Source organism: Gracilinanus agilis, chromosome 2, assembly GCF_016433145.1.
Source record: "Gracilinanus agilis isolate LMUSP501 chromosome 2, AgileGrace, whole genome shotgun sequence".
Lineage (NCBI taxonomy): Eukaryota > Metazoa > Chordata > Mammalia > Didelphimorphia > Didelphidae > Gracilinanus > Gracilinanus agilis.
This window is the reverse complement of record NC_058131.1, coordinates 235,638,795-235,647,232: the sequence shown is the minus strand read 5'-3', so window position 1 is coordinate 235,647,232 and position 8,438 is coordinate 235,638,795. Positions and strand designations below refer to the sequence as shown.

General features: G+C 36.4%; 1 protein-coding gene across 1 annotated transcript in view; it reads left to right on the top strand.

The window, feature by feature from the left end:
• NCOA1 (nuclear receptor coactivator 1) overlaps nucleotides 1-8,438 on the top strand; it is a 228,160-nt gene that overhangs the window by 108,800 nt on the left and 110,922 nt on the right. The window lies entirely within an intron of this gene.

Below are 8,438 nucleotides of genomic sequence, written 5' to 3'. Positions count from 1 at the left end.
TATATATATATATATATATATATCACTCATTTCCTGACTCCTCTGATTGTAGTTTAATTTGGGGCTGGATTTCAAAGTATCTCAGCTTCTTCCCTCACTCCATACTAGAAAATTTTGGTTCATTAGCCTAGATCTTTGCCCCAATTTACTTTTAGATGGTCAGAACTGGTCCTAGCTGGATGACTTTTTTTTTTTTTTTCCCCTCCCTCAGGCTTAATGGAATGCTATAAAAGGCACCTCCTTTCCCCCAACTCTTCTATGCTCATGGTGTCTTGTTCTGGTGACCTCTTCTACTCTCTCTTTTCTTCAGTTCTCTGGTCCAGAACTGACACATTAGAGCCTGTGCCCAGTTCTGGTAGTTGGGAACCTGCTTTCCCCACCCACCAACAGATTGAGAGACTGCTTTCTCTAGGACTTTCAGAGCTCTGAAACACTGGTGCTTCTGGGTTGTGGCTCTGACTGGCTCTTGATTTTTGAAAGGTTATGCTCAAGCCGACTGTGGAAGCCCAAGCATACTTCTACAGCTTAAAGACAGAGTCTTTTCATCGGTGGAAAGAGGGAGAAGAAAATAAGGTGGATTTTGATGTAAATCATAGTCATGTACTTGGGGCTTCTGGTATAGCCTTGGTGCCAGTAGTGTGTGAGGTAGGAACAGGGTGCTGGGTGAGCACAGGTTTATTGAGTATCAGTTCCTGGGTTTTCGAAGGCTCCAAAAAAAAAAATCATTTAATTAATTAATTTAGAGTTTTCTGTCTCTCCCCCCCACTCCCCAAATGGTTACATTATTCAAGTTCTTTCCCTCCTCCCTCTCTCCAGAGCCAAGGAGCAGTCATTGTTCAAAACCCATTTCTATATTAATAATATTTGCAACAGAGTGATCATTTAAAGTCAGCATCCCAATCATAACCCCAACGAACCATGTGATTAATCATATGTTTTTCTTTGGGTCTCTACTCCCTCAGTTCTTTCTCTGGATGTGGATAGCATTCTTTCTTATAAGTCCCTCAGAATTGTCCTGGATCATTGCATTGCTGCTAGTAGAGAAGTCCATTTCATTCGATTGTGCCACAGTGTATCAGTCTTGTTCAATGTTCTCCTGGTTCCACTTCTTTCACTCTGTTCTTTCTGGTTCACATAGAAATCCTCCAGTTCATCATTTCTTTAAGCATTATAGTATTCCATCAACATCAGATACCACAATTTGTTTCACCATTGTCCAATTGATGTATACCCCTTCATTTTCAATTTTTTTGCCACTACAAAGAGCTCAGCTATAAATATTTTTGTACAAGTACTTTTCCTTATTATCTCTTTGTGGTATAAACCCAGCAGTGGCATGGCTGGATCAAAGAGTAGGCAGTCTTTTAAAGCCCATTAAGTATAGTTTCAAATTGCCTTCCAGAATGGTCGGATCAATTCACAACTCCACCAGCAATTCATTAGTGTCCCAATTTTGCTTCCCCCCCAACATTTATTACTTTCCTTTGCTGTCATATTGGCCGATCTGCTAGGTATGAGGGATTTTTTTATTTTATTTTTACCTTTTTTGCATACCAGGTTTCTATCAGGACAACTGAAGTTGCTTTATCTTTGGTGCATAATTTCTATTTTATAGTGTTTTGAGAAATCTGCTGAATCAGAAAATGTCTAGTGTGCCATCTTCTTGTTCATATGACTTTAGCAAGCATTTATTAAGTACTTTCTTTGTGCTAAGCCCTAGGGATACACAGAAATGAAAAAGAGACCCCAAGATGAGTGAAAACTTATGCAAGCAGTAGTGGCATATGTATTGTATTTTCATTGTGTACAAGTACGGTATTCATCCACAAAATCCCACAAGCAAAAACTCTGCGATACAGAATTGAATTTTTTAACCCGTGGTAGAGTGAAGCCCCAATAAGTGAACCACAATATAGCGAGGGACAACTATGTATGTATTATCTCATCTGTTAGAACTATCACTGTCTTACTTTTCTGGATATATCTCTATCACTTAGCAATGCTTTGCACATAGTAAGTGTTTAATAAATTGTTTTATTCATTCATTCATGTTCAGTTGAACAAAAAAGGGAGAATTAATACTCTTTCACATTAGAAATCTTCCCATCAATTTAAAAATTCTCAAATGCAACATATTTGAGATATATTATAAGTATTATTTATGAGTATTAGATGGTACTCAAAACCTCGAAACCTTAACTATTATTCTTCTGTTATAAAATATACATTTGAGAAATTTATGGATTACTAATTGTGAATTATTTTCACAATGACCTAAAGGAAAATGAAGGTGAAAAACCCAAGAAATTATTTTCAGATTTAGTATGACAATTCATATATAACTTGGTTTCTAATAAAAGAAAGTGAATCTAATTCTTGAAAAGGTCTTGAAAATTTTATTATCTTTTAAATATATATGTATATATATGTATTTGTTGATATCTTTTATTTTTGTATTGTTACAATTAAAAATGATAAAGGCTGATATTACTAGAGAAATTAATATTTTAATTGCCATGCTGATAGAGATAAATCAACCACGTGCCTGTAAGAAATCAATTCAAATGCCGCCTCTGCCATTTTCTTCCATACTTTCCTTACTCTTCTCTGTTCCCTGGGAGCCTGCTCAGGTAGCGAAAGAAGAGCTCATCTCAAGCCTGCCCTCTGAATTTTAAGTCGAGCTCTATGTTGGTTCCTGTTCTCTGATGTAATCACATCCGAAACTGGAAACCCATTGGATCAACGGGAATTGTAGTCTAAAGTTCCCCCACATGTCCACAGGAAGTTTGTAAGATACTTTTAAATGCCACCTCCCTGAATTCCAGACACACATTTCCCAATGTCTTCCTTTCAAATATTGTACTTTGCTTATGTGAAATGGTATTTTCAACTGTGAACTGGTATTTTAGTCAAAGCAAAGTATTAAGTTTGATGTTTGTACACTTCTAGGAAATAATCCAATTGGGAAAATTGAAAAATCGTGTTAATTGTTGCAAAAAATAAAATGAATATAGAAAGATAGATTTAAAAATATTATGGTATTAAAAGATTTATTGGTAGCCATTAGAAAAATGAAGCCATGTGCCTGTTAAGAATCAGTTTAAAAGACATGCCCTGTTACTTCCTTTCCCCATGGTAGATCAAGTTGCCACCCAAAGAGAGAGAGTCAATCCTGGCACTTGATTTTTATCCTTGTGTCTACATTATTACGTAACTGTCTTATGTCATCATGTAAGACAAGGAAGCCAGTGGGTTCATGGGAAATGTAGTTTTAAAGACCTCTAAACTTCCACAGGAAATTTAGATCAGAGACCTCAAAATTTCAATAACACATTGTACTGAAGATTTTGTTGTTCTATTGTTAGTCATTCTTAGTGCATATTTATATTTCATCTCAGTTATAAAAAACAAGAAGAATTTATTTATGTTGTTACTAAATAGCTTGCAATCATTGAAAAAGCTATATGACTTTCTAGTCTTTTCATCCAATTCAACCTCAGCTCCACTAATTAATTTTTAGTGTTATCTCCCTCAGCCACCCAAGAAATCTATACTGATGGAACAATAAATATTTGCTGGTTGAACTCATGGCAAGGAGCTTTAAAAGAGTTGTTTTTTTATGACTTATTTTTTATGTGTTACCTCATTTGAACCTACCTACCATGTCATAGTTGATAGGAAGCTGGTCTTGAGTTCTGTCTCTGATACCATGTTGGTTATGTCCTAGAGCAAGTCACTTTACTTCTCAGTCTTTCCCTCCACTCCCAACCTCTTCCCCCATTTTCTATGAAACAATCTTTCATAGTAAATGCTGATCTACATGGTAGAGGAAATTTCCTTCCTCACTGGGAGTTTGTGATATTAATGAAATCACAAGTCTAGTTGAGAAAGCTAGCAATAGTTTGTGAAGTCAAGACTATTTTTCAGATAAAGAAACTACAATTCAGAAAGGTTTTTATTTTCCCTTAGTCACATAACTAGCAAGTGTCAGAGACATGATTTGAATCTAAGCAACCCTTTGTTGTTTCTAGTTTATCACATTTAAAATTTTTTTTCATAGCTTATTAGAAAATGCTATATTGTGAAACTGCAGTATTGGAGATGACACATGGAAATCCTTTGGTACCACTCCAGTTTCAGCTTTGATTTGATTCTTATCTTCATATAATGGAATCTAGGTTGAAGATACCAAGAATCGTTCACTTAGCTAGTATATATTAAATACCTAATGATCTTAGAAAAACTACATTTCTACAATTGTAAAACCACACTGTAGCTATTTAAATGCTTTATTTGTAGTCACCTTAAAGGCCACCAGATGGAGATATTAGCCTAAGAAAGTAGATCCTTTCCACTGCAAATGACAAATTATCCTCTGGTTTCTACAATTCAGAATTAGAGTTTATAAGAACTGGATATATATTGAATTTGACAGCAGTTCATTTGGGTAAAGAAAAAGGATCAACATATCTGCTACTTGTTGAGAGTTTTGTTTGTTTGTTTTGTGGTGTCATTTTTATTTTTTTATTTTTTTATTTTAAACCCTTAACTTCTGTGTATTGACTTATAGGTGGAAGAATGGTAAGGGTAGGCAATGGGGGTCAAGTGACTTGCCCAGGGTCACACAGCTGGGAAGTGTCTGAGGCCAGATTTGAACCTAGGACCTCACGTCTCTAGGCCTGGCTCTCAATTCACTGAGCTACCCAGCTGCCCCCAACCTCATTTGTTTTTATCACCATCAAAAAGAAGAAAATAAAATAGACAGCTAAATATGTATGTCAAAAAATCTTTGCTTCACTCAATTATTTAGAATTATTTGGTTTCCAATTCTATACTATGATAGGCATGCAAGACAGTGCCTGGAAGTAAAAATTTAAGCCTGGATTTAGGAGCTAACACAGAAACGAAGAAAACAAAATTTTAACAAACACAAATGTAAAAATTATAAAATAAAAATATCTTCTTACAAAAACAAAGCAGTCTGATACCACTTGTTTTATAGGGAAACAACCTAATTAGTTTCAATTGTCTCAGAGAACCTTATTGCATTATAGCATTGTGTAATAATCTTTGTTGATTAATATAATCACCCTGATTCATCAAGAAAAGGGTAAATTACATTCAAGTATCCTTGGTTTAAAAAGGTTGTAATATATCTAATGCATGAAGTCCTAAAATTAGAGAGCTGAAAGGGAAGACTTGGGAAATCACTTAGCCCAACTTCCTCATTTTAGAGATGAAGTGAGGTCTGAAAAGATTTCATTGCCTGTCCAAAACCATAGAATACATTGTTAGATGAGATGAGCCAGAATAGAACCCAGGTCTCCTGACTCCCAAGTTTTTAGTGCTCTTTCTTTCTTTTTAATTTTTTTCTTAAATTTTTATTTTTTTGGTGGGGACATGTTTTTTTCCCCCATAGTTACATGTTTCATGTTCTTTCCCTCTCCCCTAAACCGCCCCACAACCCCTAGCCGACACACAGTTCCACTGGGTTTTACATGTATCATTGATTAAGACCTCATTCCAGGGGGCAGTTGGGTAGTCAATGGATTGAGAGCCAGGCCTAGAGCCCGGAGGTCCTAGATTCAAATCTGGCCCCAGGCGCTTCTCAGCCCTGTGACCCTGGGCAAGTCACTTGACCCCCATTGCTTACCCTTACCACTCTTATGCCTTGGAGCCAACACTCAGTATTGACTCCAAGATGGAAGGTAAGGGTTTTTAAAAAAAAAAGACCTAATTCCATATTATTGATAGTTGGACTCGAGTTATCGTTTAGTGTCTACATCCCCAATAATATCCCCATCAGCCCATGTGTTCAAGCAGCTGTTTTTCTTCTGTGTTTCTACTCCCACAGTTCTTCCTCTGAATGTGGCTAGTTTTCTTTCTCATAAGTCCCTTAGCATTGCTCTGGATTTTTGCATTGCTACTAGTAGAGAAGACCATTATGTTCACTTATACCACAGTGTATCAGTCTCTGTGTTCAATGTTCTCCTGAATCTGCTCCTTTCACTCTGCATCAATTCCTTTAGGTCATTCCAGTTCACATGGAATTCCTCTAGTTCATTCATTATTCCTTTGAGCACAATAGTATTCCATCACCAACAGATACCACAATTTGTTCAGCCATTCCCCAATCGAAGGACGATTCCCTCATTTTCCAATTTTTTTGTCACCACAAAGAGCACGGCTATAAATATTTTTGTACAAGTCTTTTCCCTTATTATCTCTTTGGGATATAAACCAAGCATTGAGTGCTATGGCTAGATCAAAAGGCAGATAGTCTTTAAAGCCCTTTGGGCGTAGTTCCTAATTTCCATCCAGAATGGTTGGATCAATTCACAGCTCCACCAGCAATGCATTAATGACCCAATTTTGCTACATCCCCTCCAACATTCACCACTTTCCTTTGCTGTCATGTTAGCTAATCTGCTAGGTGTGAGGTGGTACCTCAGAGATGTTTTGATTTGCATTTCTCTAATTATAAGAGATTTGTTTGTACAAAAACTTTTTAGTTTAATGTAATCAAAATTATTTATTTTACATTTTGTATTTTTTTCTAACTCTTGCTTGATTTTAAAATCTTTCCTTTCCCAGAGATCTGACAAATATACTATTTTGTGCTCACCTAATTTACTTATAGTTTCCTTCTTTATATTCAAGTCATTCACCCATTCTGAATTTATCTTGGTATAGAGTGTGAGATGTTGATCTAGATCACTGATTCCCAAAGTGGGTGCTACTGCCCCCTGGTGGGTGCTGCAGTGATCCAGGGGAGCGGTAATGGCCACTCTTTTTTTGTATTACATTCTATTCTGAGTTCAATAAATAGTTTCATAATTTCCAGGGGGCGCTAAGTAATATTTTTTTCTGGAAAGGGGGTGGTAGGCCAAAAGCGTTTGGGAACCACTGATCTAGACCCAATCTCTCCCATATTGTTTTAAAATTTTCCCATTTTCCCAATTTTTCCCAATTCCTGGGAAATAATGCTCAAGGAAGCAACAGACCTGTGTCACATTGTTAGCTAATTGGAGGATTGTTTGGAAAAAGGACAGTTTAGAGGCAGGAAGTTAGGACAATTTTAATAAGAGTTAATTGGTATCTGAACAAGAGTAATCTTCATGTGAGTAGAGAGAAAAGGATGGATGTGGCAAAAGATACTGTAGAGTTAAGATCATTAAGACTTAGCTACTTATTAGTGTGAGGGAGAGTGATGATCTGAGGCAAAGAAAGGAGTTCAGTGGTCATCTGGTACAACCAATACAGAAAAGGAATACTATTATATCTGTAAGTGGTCAGTTATTCACCCTTTGCTTGAAGACTTCCAAGGAGGAGGTACCTATTTTTTTTTTTTAATATTTGCTTACACATTTGAATTGTTAGGAAATTTTTCCTAGCACCAAATTTAAATTGGCCTCAAAAAGAAGACACAATTTATCTCCAAGATTACTTGAAACATTGTAGATCCTACTAGAGTTTATGCTATATAGGCATAGCCTTTGAACACACAGAATTATGTTGAATTACAATAAAGTATCATAGTTGGATTTTGTGGTTAAGTTAAAGCTAAAAAGGGGGTTGGGTTGAGAATGTAAATTGCATGAATGTACTTAATAGTAGTAAACTTTTTAAGTTATTAGTCACAAATGATTTATAAAATAAAGGTGACAGTGGACTAAGAATAATAATAGTTGGAGTTCACAAGTTCACAACATTGTTGTTTCCATTAGTCTCATTGGCAAGATTTGTGGAAAAGTTCAGAATCCATATATTCCCGGCCCCAGGCCAAGTTATGGTTTGACTTTGTAGTCTAAGCCACCATAGGTTTTATGGGAACTCAGTAGGGGCAGGTCGTAGCCATCCTTTTGTCTCTCTACTCCATAAAAGTTTCAGGAAGAATAAGCTACTAGGGGGCAGCTGGGTGGCTCAGTAGATTGAGAGTCAGGCCCAGAGATGGGAGGTCCTGGGTTCAAATGTGGCCTCAGACACTCCCTAGCTGTATGACCCTGGGCAAGTCACTTGACCCCCATTGCCTAACCCTTATCACTCTTCTGTCTTGGAAGTAAGGGCCCTTCAATAATTAAATAAAATAAACATAAAAAGAATAAGCCACTAATAAGTAGGATATAGTGGAAAGTACACTGTTCAGAGTTGGAGAGTTTTAAATGCCTGATTGAGTTTTTTTTTATTTTATCTTAGCAATAATAGGAATGCAGTGAAATTTGTTTTTTAATTTTAAAGGAAATGGAGAATCTGATATCACTAGAGAAAAATCTTATTGTCCATAAAGAAAGAAATAGTACTTTTTTTGGGCTACCATATTTGATGGCTGACTTGTACTTGAAGCAAACGAAAGTTTTTTACACACACACACACTCTCTCTCTCTCTCTCTCTCTCTCTCTCTCTCTCTCTCTCTCTCTCTCTCTCTCTCTCTCTCTCT